Below are 11,851 nucleotides of genomic sequence, written 5' to 3' on the forward strand. Positions count from 1 at the left end.
TTTGCCCAAGCATTGCAACTTTGTTTTTCAGAGTTAAGATGTTATCTATAGTAAAGCTACAGATCAAAGAGTCACATAGCCATCACTTTAAACAACAAGAGCAACAGGGAAAAGCAAATTTTTTTTTTTTTTTTTTTTGGTACCAGGGATTGAACCTGGGACCTTGCACTAGCAAGGCAGGCATCAGAACCACTGAGCTAAATCCCTGGCCCCAGAAAAGCAAATCATAAAGGGATACATTACCTATTTTGCTTCTATAATTACTTTAATATTTAATCTACTAAGCTATCTAAAACTTTTTCCCTATCAATCTGAAATGAATAGACTCTTCTCAGATGAATAAGTAGAAATGGCAAATAAATATATGAAAAAATGTTCAAAACTGGTCATTCAAGAGATGCAAATTTTTTTCATACCAGGAATCGAACTCAGGACCTTGCACTTGCAAGGAAGGCATGATGCCACTGAGCTAAATCCCTGGCTAGAGATGAAAATTAAAACAATGCTGAGATTCCATGTCACAACAGATAGAATGGCTATTTTTGTTGTTGTTGTTGTTGTTTGAGACAGGGTCTCACTGTGTAGTTCAGGCTGGCCTTGCTCACTATGTAGCCCAGACTGGCCTCAAACTCACAGCAATCCTCCTGCCTCAGTCCCTTGAATGCTGGGATTACAGGTGTTCACCACCACACCTGGCCCTGCCAGCATTTTTTTTTTTTTTTGGTACCGGGGATCGGAACTCGGGTCCTTAGCTTGCGAGGCAGGCGGTGGAACCACTGAGCTAAATCCCTGGCCCATGCCAGCATTTGTTGTTGGCCGACTTCTTGATAACAGCCATTCTTAGCCAGGCATAGTGGCATATGACTGAAATCCCAGCATTGGAGAAGCTAAGGCAGGAGGATCTCGGTGATTTTGAGGTCAGCCTGGGGTAGATAATGAGTTCAAGGGCAGCCTGAACTACACAGTGAGACCCTATCTCAAAAAACAAAAACAAAAAACAACAAAGGCGGAGCAGAAAAAGAAACACTTCTCCACTGTTAGTGGGAGTGTAGACTGGTGTAACCACTGTGAAAATCAGTTTGAAGGTTCTCAAAAAAATAAAACTAGAGGGGCTGGGGATTTAGCTCAGTGGTTTCGCCGCCTGCTGCGCAAGTGCAAGGACCTTAGTTCAATCCCTGGTATCAAAAAAAAAAAAAAAGAAAGAAAATCAAAAAATAAAACTAGAGGTTCCATTCAACTTAGCTATTCCCCTTCTTGGAATCTTCCCGAAAGAATTAAAAGCATCATAGCACAGTGACATATGCAAACCCATGTTTATAATGGCAGAGTTTATAATGCTAAATCTTTTTTTTGGGAACCAGGGATCAAACTCAGGTCCTTCTGCTTGCAAGGCAGGCGGCGGAAGTACTAAGCTAAATCCCGGGGCCCAGTAGTAAATCTTGGAAACAGCCCAAATGCCTATCAAGTGATGAATCAGTAAAGAAGATGTGGGGTTTTTTTTTATACAAATGGAGTACTTGTGAAAATGGCACATGAGAGGCCCCTCCCACACAGTGTTTGTGTGAGCAAAAAGGCTGATTTTATTTCACCTGGGTGCAAATGGGCTGAGTTCCAGAAAGATGTCAGCAATTGGCCAGAAAAGAAGCAAAGTTTTATAGGGTTTGGGGAGAGGGGTGCTGTCCTAAGGAATCTGGGTGGAACACTTGTGGTCAAGGTTCCCAGGATGATCAGTGCAGGTATGTAGATATCGGACCTCCCAGCGCTGGGGAGATTGCACATCCTGTCCTACATTTTTTTTATGGCCATCTGTTCTGTTTACTGAAGGCAGAGTGGCCCTTTAATGGTTTACTGTTGTTTTTTGAGAACGGCATGTTTGCAGGTCTCACCCGGGTCAGGCATGACAGTACCACTCTGCCATAAAGAAGGACAAGCTTGAGACATTTCTAACTAAATGCATGCACCTTGAGACCATATGCAAGTGAAATAAATCGAACACATGTTTACCTCATTGTATCTCTGGTGTGAGAAACTGAAAGTAGAAATAAGGACTAAAATGTACAATAGATATTGGAGCCAATCTTTTTTTTTTTTTTCGGTACTGGGAATTGAACTCAGAGCCTTGCGCTTGCCAGGGAGGCAAGGCACTGCTGAGCTACATCCTCAGCCCTAGATATTGGGAAACGGGAAGCAAATGTTCAAATGAAAAGGGGAACAAGGGAGGAGGAAGGGGGAAAGGAAAGAAGGGACAAGAAAAAAAGAGAATAGAAGGAAAAAATGGAAACAAAGCTTTTGTAAATAAGAAGAGGGGTTGAAGGGAGTAGGGAATGGGAAAAAAAGGAGCAAGATATATCATGTACAGGTACAAATTCCCTATGATGAATATTATTATTATGTATATCTACCAATATTATGTTTATCCACCAATAAATGTTTTGCTTAAAAAAAAAAAGAACTGAGGTGGGGAGGGTAGAGTCTGAGCCCACGAGGCTGGGTGAGGTGCAGGGCTGTGCCCAGCAGGGACCACCCTTGAGGAGGTTCACATTCACAAAGTGCTGGAGCTGCCTGGAGGTTGGGATCACCCACCCTACTCCTGAGGGCTGAGCCGGAAGGAAGGAGTCCAGTTGGGGCACCAGGCTGTCACCCACGGGGAGGGCCAGCCCTATCCCTGGGGTCCTGCAGCCTTCAGAGGTGAGAAAATGGGGCAGCCCTGCCCAGCCAGGCCTGAGGTCACAGAGGTCGGCTGGTGCAGGCAGGAAGTAAGGCAGAGGAGCTGGTGATAAATCTAAACCCCAGAGCAGGGTGCTGGGGACAGGGCTGTGGCTGTGGCAGGAACCAAGCTGGGTGCAGGGTGGCTGGAGAGCTTTTCCTCCTCCCTTGGCTGAACCTGAGTCAGGACAGAAGTCACCCAAGGTCTTCTTTCTAGGAAACTCAGTTAAAAAAAAAAAAAATCCTAAGGATCTTGAAGACACAAGCGAGGGCTGGGCCGGGCCTTTCACCTATAACTGGAGCCTGCTCCTCCTCCACCTGGTCTCAAGGAAGAAGCCTTGTGAGAGACAGCAGATCTCTAATTTAACAGGCATCAAATGGTTTGGATTCTCACTCTGCCCATCCATCCATTGGGCAGCCTGACCCTGAACACTGTCCTAGTTGTTTTGTTTTTGTTTTGTTTTTGAGACAGGGTCTCCCTATGTAGTCCAGGGTGGTCTCGAACTCACAGCGATCCTCCTGCTCAGCATGGGATTAAAGTGCTGGGATTATAGACGTCCACCACCACGCCTAGCTATTACCCTAGTTTTTATATCTGTGCGGGTAGCTCAGAGAAGCAAGATGCTGGCCCAGGGCAGCACACCTAAGGAGTGAGGTGGGATTGGAACCCACAAGGAATGAGTCCCTGGCTCTCTGCCATGGACCAGGTCCCTTGCCCTCTGCTGCCGCAGCCCTGGCCCTGGGCAAGCTCAGGGAGCCACTCACCCAGCGTGAGGGAACGCAGCTCTTAGGGAGAAACACAGGGACAGTCCTGGCTCCCAGGCACAGGGGAGGATGGGGTGGTAGCTCCCACCTCCACTGGACCTGGTGCTCAGGCTGGAACAGGCACTGTCCATGAGCACAGACACCATGGGGCCATGTTCCTCTGGCCCCAGGAGCCCAGTGGGCCTTGCATAGCCAATCCCCAGAGCCCAGCTGAGCAGTAGGCATGACTTATGGTGCCCAAAATGAATCCATGGGCCTGTTGCCTTTGAGAGCTTCAACTTGGGCCTCTGCAGACAAAGGGACCATGGTTATAGGGGTGGGGAGTCAGGCTGAGCACAGTGAGCATCATGCTTGCTGCCTGGCCAGGGAGAGCCGGGCTGCAGGTCACAGGACATCCTGTGGCCTTCTGGAGACTTGACCACATGGTGAGCAAGGGGGACCATGGCAGGGTGCCCCGTGCAGTGGGTGCCCCTTAACTGGCTCTTGGGGATGAGGGGCTCCAGGCCTTTTGTTGCCCTTTGGATGGTCCTCAGGTGTCTCAGGGTGCTCTTGGGAACTGGGAAAGATGGAACACAACTGGGACAGGAATGGGCCAAGTTGGGAGGAGGCGGCCATGTGCTGGGGTAGGCCAGGAGGCCTGAGCAGAGGGCTTTCTTGAAGGACTTGCTGCCTGGAGGGAGGGCAAAGGCTGGGAGATGCTGAGCTCTCTAGCCCCCTGCTGGGACTCAGAACTTCCCCTTCCCGGAGAACAGAAAGCAGACTTCAACCTGCCCTGCCCCGAAGCTCCTGCCGACAGGCCTGAGGAAGGAGGGGACACAGGTTAGCTGAGTGCTCTGAGATGGCCCTCATGAACCTGGGGCGGGGTCATCATCCCACCGCAAGGGCCCTGGAGATCAGAGAGAGTAAGACACTGTCCCGGGGTCCCACAGCTGAGAGGGGAGCTTGAGGACTGGGCCTGGGTGAGGCGCCTGCTGCCTGGTTCCCAGCCAAGGGTCTCTGAGAGGACAGGGACACTGACAGGGATCCCTGCAGTGACAGCCGGGCAGCATCTTCCCAGCCTGGGCTTCTCTGGGTGGAGATGGTGACTCACAGATCGGGGGGCTCAGCCTGGGGGCCACCTGCTCCCCAGCCTCGGGGCAGCTGCCTCTCCTGCTGCAGGGTCTGGGAGATGCCGACCTCAGGGCCGCCACAGCTCAAGGTCAGCTCTGGGTCGCCGTCCAACTGCGGTCCTGCTGCGGTGTGAGGCTGACTTCCTGACTGTCTGGCTCATGCTGGTCACCCCTCTGACAGCACCCCTGCCTCCCCAGCCTGAGCTCTGGCCCCCATGAGTCCTCTGTGGCCAGCGCTGCCCTCAGAGGCTCCCTGCCCACCTCCCATCCCTAGCACTGTTGCCCCCACCACACTCACCTCTGTCACACCCTCCGTGGCATCCAAGGACAGCTCTGCTACTGCTCCTGTGTTCAAGCTGGAGATGGGGAGGTCTCAGCCTGCTTTTGACCCCAGAGCCGCTCACTTCCCTGTGGCGCCCACATGCCCCGCAGCAACCCCCTCTCCTTCTGTCTCTACCAGGGTTTTGCTGACCAATCAGCCACAGGTCACCCTGCCTACCCCTGTCCCCCCAGCCTATCCAGCCGGAGCCCACAACCCAGCCACCCTCAGGATGACCACAGGACTACGATCGGGGGCATCTGACCCTCCTTAGAGAATGGGGGGAGAAAGATGGGCCCAGGGACTAGCGAACACCATGCAGGGGCACTGGAGAGTTGCCAGCACAACAAATGGAGGGAGCTTGGGCCAAGGTCTGCACAGAGCCACCACTGGGCTTGCGGATCATCTGGGGTCAGCTGTCTTTGAAACCCTCCCATCTCTGCCACCAGCCAGGGCCGTCAAATAATAGAGATTCGTGAGGACTTGAAGTCCCTGTGTGCTGCGTGGGGTCCCCCCTCCCGGCCCTGCACCCCATTCCCTGAAGGACTCCTGGGTCCCCAGCCCTGCGCTGGGGGCACTGCAGCAGCCGGGAGATGGCTGGGGCCTGGCCAGCCTGGACTTGCCCAGCTCAGGCCCTGGGCCACAGCCCTCCTGAAGCCCCTTCCCGGGAGAGCTGCTCCCGATGATGACAGGCCTGAGGAGGCACTAATTAAGAAGCTAATTGGAACCCAGCCACAGATGGCCGGGCCGACAGGCATGGGGACCACAGGGGGAGAGGCCAGCCCTGTGTTTGCTCAGGAACTGTTGGTTTATTAGTGAGGAACAGCTGTCCTGAAATGTGTCCTGATCTCCACACCTCAGTCCAGCCCTGGCTTTCCCTCTGGGAAAATATTTGTGTTCTGAGGGCCCCGCTTGTTGGAGAGAGTACACAGGGCAGAGTGCCGGCTCCCGGAGTGAGGCCTGGCAGAGAGGCCTGGCAGACACGGTCCTGGGTGGGGCTTTTGGCACCGTGACAAAACACTCAAGAGGGGTGATTCACTAAACAAGGTTTTTTGGCTGGGTGTGGCAGTGCATGCCTTAATTCCAGCACTCAGGAGGCTGAGGCAGGAGAACCACTGCAAGGCCAAGGCCAGCTTGGCCTATGTAGTGAGTTCAGGGCCAGCCTACATAGCAAGACCCTGTCTCAAAAAAAAAAAAAAGTGTTTTTTTGTAGCTCATGGTTCTGGAGGCTGGGAAGCCTAGAAGCATGTGCCAACCTGTGCCCAGCTCTGACTTGGCCTCCTTGCTGGGTCAGGCTAAGGCAGAGGGCATCACATGGTAAACAGCAAGCTTGCCAAAGACTGCGCTTTTCTAACCAAGCCACTCCAGCAACCACCCATTAATCCATGAACCAATGGATCCATGAATCCGTTCATGGGGCAGAGCCTTCGATCCAGTCACCTCCCAAGGTCCCGCCTCCAAAATCATCAACATGCGAATTCGGAGATTACATTTTCAACACGGGAAATCTGAGGACACTTTCAAACGACAGCGGTGTTGGCCACAGCCTACAACAGGTGACATCAGTGTGCTGAGCCATTCTGTGGGAGGGGTCCGTGCAGCTCTGGCTCTTTCTGGACCTGGGCCCTCCCCCTCTGCAAACAGTGGGAGGGTGAGGGCCAAACTCCAGCTCTCAGCCGGCACCCATGTCACCCATGCAGGCTCTGCGGGTCCCCACTGCTCCCCTCTTCCTGCAGTTCCCTCCTGCCCAGTTGAGGCATCTCCAAACTGCAGAATCTAAGGCTACTTGGGGACCCGCTTGGACTCATCCACCCCTGTCCCCCAAACCCCACAGGCTCTAGAACTGTCCCCCACTTGTCCCCTCTCCCTCAGCCCCAGAGGCACTGAGAGCTGAAGGAGAGGACAGACAAGGAAGGACTTGGGCAATGATAGCAGCTGAAAGAGCCAGGATTGGTGGCACAGGCCTGTAATCTCAGGGAGGCTGAGGCAAGAGGATTGTCTTGAGTTGGAGGCCAGCCTGGGCTGTGCTCCAATTTCACGAGGCCCTGTCTCCCAGCCAGGTGTCACACGCTGTACTTTCCATCCACCTGTTCCCACAGCAACCCTCCAGGGCTGGAAGGTTTATTGTTCCCCACTTTTCAGGGAGGAAATGGAGGCTCAGAGAGTTCAGGCAACTCAGGCACAGTCACACAGCTCTTCCGTGACCGTTGGGGACTCCAGAATCACTACCCCTCACTATGGGAGGGGGGTCGTTGTTATTTTTTTTTTTTTGCTAACCTGTTTCTTCCCCCTTCTCCCTCCTTGCCTGTTGTCATCCGCCTGAGAGCTTGCATCATTGCCCGACCCTAGGGGGCCAATTAGGGGACCCCCTAGGAGACGACTGAGGCAATCCCAGCCCCAAGGGGGCTTCCCTGAGCCCAAGTTTTAATTAGCTACCACTGCTCTTCCTAGAACGCTGCCCTGCCCCTGGTGACACCAGCCCGGCTGCTGGAGCAGGAGGCACGTCAGGGCCCAACCTAGCGAACTGGGAGGCGCCCCGGCATGAGAGGAGGGGTGGCTGGGCTTCCCACACCCTCTAAGCATTAACTCATTTAATCCACTAAGTGGATTAACAAAATAAATGAATTAAATGACTTCATCCAGTAAATGGATTAAATAAATTAATGAGTTGATATTTGAAAAGCATTTAAAACCATTCCTGGTACACAGGAAAGACTGTAAGTGTTTGTTACATTAAAAGAACAAGTCAAGGGGCCAGGGATTTAGCTCAGTGGTGCCACCGCCTGCCTCATGAGCACAAAGTCCCGAGTTCCATCCCCAGTACCAAAAAAAACCCAAAAACGAACAAGTCAAGTGCACACTTGTAATCCCAGAACTCTGGAGGCTGAGGCAGGAGAATCAATGCGAGTTCAAGGCTGGCCTGGACTAGATAGTGAGTTCAAGGTCAGCCTGGACTACATAGCCCTGTCTGAAGAAAACAAAACAAGCAGGGCATGGTGGCACATGCCTGTAATCCCAGCACTCGGGAGGCTGAGGCAAGAGGATTGCCTTGAGTTGGAGGCCAGCCTGGGCTACATAGCGAGTTCAAGGACAGCCTGGACTACATAGTGAGAATTTGTCTCAAAAAAATGAAATAACAAAACATAAATAAATAAATAAACAAGTCAGTAGGGACAGGAGGAGGAAGAGACAGGATGGGACATGAAGGTGGCACCTTCCTGGGTTGCCTGGCCTGTGGTCATTGGGGTGGAGGGAAGGAGTGGGTATGGAGAGGTGCTAAGGCGGGCGCTGCCCTGAGGAGTTTAGGCCCTGGTTGTGGCCCCGTTCTGTGGATGAGGCAATGAGGCTGTCAGGCAGCCAAAGCCACTAAGAGGCCGAGCAGGGTTTAGCCCTGAAGCCTGTGCCCTGGGAAGCCTGGCTTCTGGGCCCCCTCACCCTGCCCTCAGGGTGCTGGTTTGTAAAGCCACAGGATTGTCTCTTGGACCCAAAGGGGGCAAAGGACCCACCAACCAGTCTGAAGGACCCTCAATGGAAGGTTTGCTTGAGGCCCACAGAGCCCTGTGCTGGGCCTAGGCTGTGTGTTGCAGCTGACATGGTGACAGGGATGACAGGTATCTCAGGCAGCACTCACCCCACCCAAAGCACGGGGAGACGCCTCCTGCCCGTGACCCTGGTAGCTGAGCTGTGCTGGCACTGCTGTGCCAGTCCAGAGCCAGCTCAAGCCCTCCAACGCGGTTGCCTGGTAACCAGCCCTAAGTGACGGAAACCCCAGCGGGCTGCTAATGAGGGGCAGTGGAGCCAGCCACCTGGCCAGACCCTGGGCTGCTGCCCAGCCCACCCTACCTAGGCTTCAGTGACAGTGTCACCAGCCTGCCCACGGTAGGAGGGGAGGTGCCCTAGCATGAGGGCAGGGGCCCTGGGGCATGGCAGGGTGCGGAGGAGCTGTGTGGGCAGTTCCCCCAAACCTCTGAACTGGGGACCTGGGGGGAAGGTGATTCCTGCTAAGGCCAAGGGCCTACCAAAGGGAGGGGTGGTGCTGGACGGGAGTCAGGGCCGTGGGCATAGCCACCCGGGCCCAAACCACTGTCCTGGAAACAGCTGTGCCTGTCTGGGGCGGGGGAGGGGATCCCCAGAGAAAGGCCCTGGGTGGGAGGCAGTGGGAGCCAGGCAGGGAGGGCCTCTCCCTCCTTGTGGGGGTCCCCTGCTCCTCCGTCTCCTCCCTGGCCAGGGCCTCCTAGCAGGACGGCAGGAGGCAGGTGGGATGCACCCAGGTGTTCTTCCATCCTGGGGAGGGAGAGGCCCCAGGACCAGGAGGCAGGCTCTGAGCAGGCCTGCAGGAGACCTGGTGCCACGCCTGCTGCCTGAGCCCTGGCAGGCAGCTGCCCCTCTCGGGCCTCAGCCGCCGCACACTGAAAACACCAGGCAGGAAATAGGTCTGAGTCCCGAGGTGCCGGGCTGGGTGGGGGTTTGGAGTCTCTGGGGAGAGAAGCCCCCACCTCTGGGCCCAGGGAGGTTTCTCCACCTTCCCTCTCACACATACAGGGTTCTCCTCTGCCACTAAACCATTGCTCCACAGCCCAGAGGCCCACTGCCCGGGCAGCCCAGGCCCTTGCAGTCCCGAGGAGAAGCCGAACTGGAAACCAAGGCACTTTAGCACAAGGAGCAAGGGTGAGACTGGAGGTGAGTTCGGAACACACAGAGCTCAGAAAAGAGAGCAAATTCAGCCTGCAGACCAGGGAAGGCTTCCTGGAGGAGGATAATGGGACTTAGCTAAGAGAGCTGGAGCAGCAGCTGCCAGGGAGGGAATGCATGGTACAGAGTGTGGAAGTTTGACCCAAAAAGTTGGGCTGGTTGTGAGGCTGCTATGGTAGCAGCTGGCTGGGGAGTGGGGGCCACAGGAGATTACGGGAGGATGATAGTTCAGAGGGAGGGAGGGTGGAAGGTAGGATTTCCCACATGTCAGCACAATCCAGACCCTCTAGTGGCTGGGGTCGGATACAGCCAGGACAGGGGACATCCCATCCCTCCTCAGGCCCAGCAGCCCTGTTCCTGAGGCCTCTCTCTGGCCCAAGAAGCCCTGGTACCCTAAGAGGCAGCCGAAGCCTGGGGCCCGGTTTGGGGGCAGGAAGGACAGGAAGGAGAGAACACAGATTAATCTGCCTGGGTGTTCCAGATTAGAAAGCACCCCATCCCCCGCAGGAGATCCCTAAATTATTTTTGTTTTCTTTTTTTGAGACAAAGTTTTGCTATATAGCCCAGGTTAGCCTCAAACTTGTGGCCATCCTCCTGCCTAGGCCTCCCAAGAAGTGCTGAGATTACAGGTGTGCCACCATGCCCCACAAGGTTCCTGAATTGGAACTTCAAAAAAACTTGGGCTTTCCTTTCTAGGCAAGGGGCAGGCAGATGTCCCTCGGAGATCTGCTTGGAGCACTGATTTTCGGTGGGGGTCTTCCCCTAGGCCTAGGCTTCCTTGCAAGTTCTGGGAAATTTGGGAAGCTCGTGGGATCCCCAGCCCTACCCTACCCACAGGTCCTATGCAATCTGAACTCCCTGAGGTCCTCTCAGCACAGGCTGCCCGCCACAGCACAGCCCAACTCCGGGCTCCTCGGTTCCTCATTTCTCGGCTGTGCTATCAGTTGCCTTTCCTCTTCCAGTGGTGCCCCTGCTGAGGGCTGACTCTAAACCAGCAGCGCAGGCAGCAGGCCCACCATAATCGTGCCTGTTTGGCGAGTGAGCAAACTGAGTCTAAGGGTGAGCCCACTTTTCCACACTGTGACCAAAACCAGAGAAGCAGCTGAAAGGAAAGTTATTTCGGTTCCCAAGGTTTCAGTCCACGATTGGCTGGCTCCATTGTTCTCAGGCCTTGCAGGAGGCCGTCACATCTGGGTAGAAGGAGTGGCCAAATCCAGCTGCTCACCTCCCAGCAGCCACACAACAGAGGCAAGGATAGGCCCAGGCAGACCCCCCAGGGTCACAGCCCCATAATCCACTTCCTCCAAGTAGGCCCCACCCCTCCCTCCATTACCTCCAGTAATACTATCAGATCGTGATCTCCTCAGTGGATTAATCCACTAATTATAGCCCTCAGGATCCAGTCACCTCTCTGGGCCTCAACTCTGAACACGGCTGCTGGGGAGCAAGCCCTCACTAGTCAAGTCCTTGGGGGACACTTCAAGCTTAAAACCTAACAAGGGGCCTGCCTGTCACTCTGCTCAGAGGATCAAACCTTGCTTGTTTTTCAAACTCCTGCTCCATCTGGTTGTAGGAATTAACTGAGATAATATCTATTAAGTGGCTGGCATAGGGCCAGGCTCCTGTAGGAGCTTCTAGCCTCACCACCCACCAACACTGAGATGCTTTTCTAGTGGCGGGAGAGGAGAGGGGAGCCAGGGAGTGCAGCAGTGGCAGTCTGGGGAGCCTCCCCGAAGGAGGGAATTTAGGGTCGAGGAGTGCCTTGCTGTGTGCTGTAGGGCAAGGCACCAAGGTCTCTTTTTCTGACAGTAGAGTGGCTGCTAGCACCAACCCTCCCTTTTCTGGAGTGAGAGGGAGCTCCTCTGAGGAAGGAAAGATTTCTAAAGAGCAGGTGTGATCCACTAGCAGGTGGGACATTATTACTCATAATTATAGCAGGCCGAGCTTCACAGAGCTGAAGGTACACCTCAGCATCCCAAGGAGCCAGGCAGTCATCGGTATCCAGTACAGGCTGGAGCAGGAGGTGTGTACGCCTTTTGGGGCCTGTGCAGGGCTGGAGAGGGGAGAGGTTTTCTGTGCTGCTTTGCTAAGCCCCCTAGGAAGCCCAATGAGGGCAAATCCTTCCTTCACTGCCTCATCCATTGTGCCTTCTACCAAGACAGCAGGAACACAGCGCTCCTAACCAAGGTGCACCCAAGGCAGTGCTTGTTAAGGGTAGTCTTTCTTTAGAGCATCTACAGCAAGTCTAAGGGCAGAGGAC

Source organism: Heterocephalus glaber, unplaced genomic scaffold (genome assembly GCF_053883595.1).
Source record: "Heterocephalus glaber isolate CG9 unplaced genomic scaffold, H.glaber_assembly_v1.0 deba00001140, whole genome shotgun sequence".
Lineage (NCBI taxonomy): Eukaryota > Metazoa > Chordata > Mammalia > Rodentia > Bathyergidae > Heterocephalus > Heterocephalus glaber.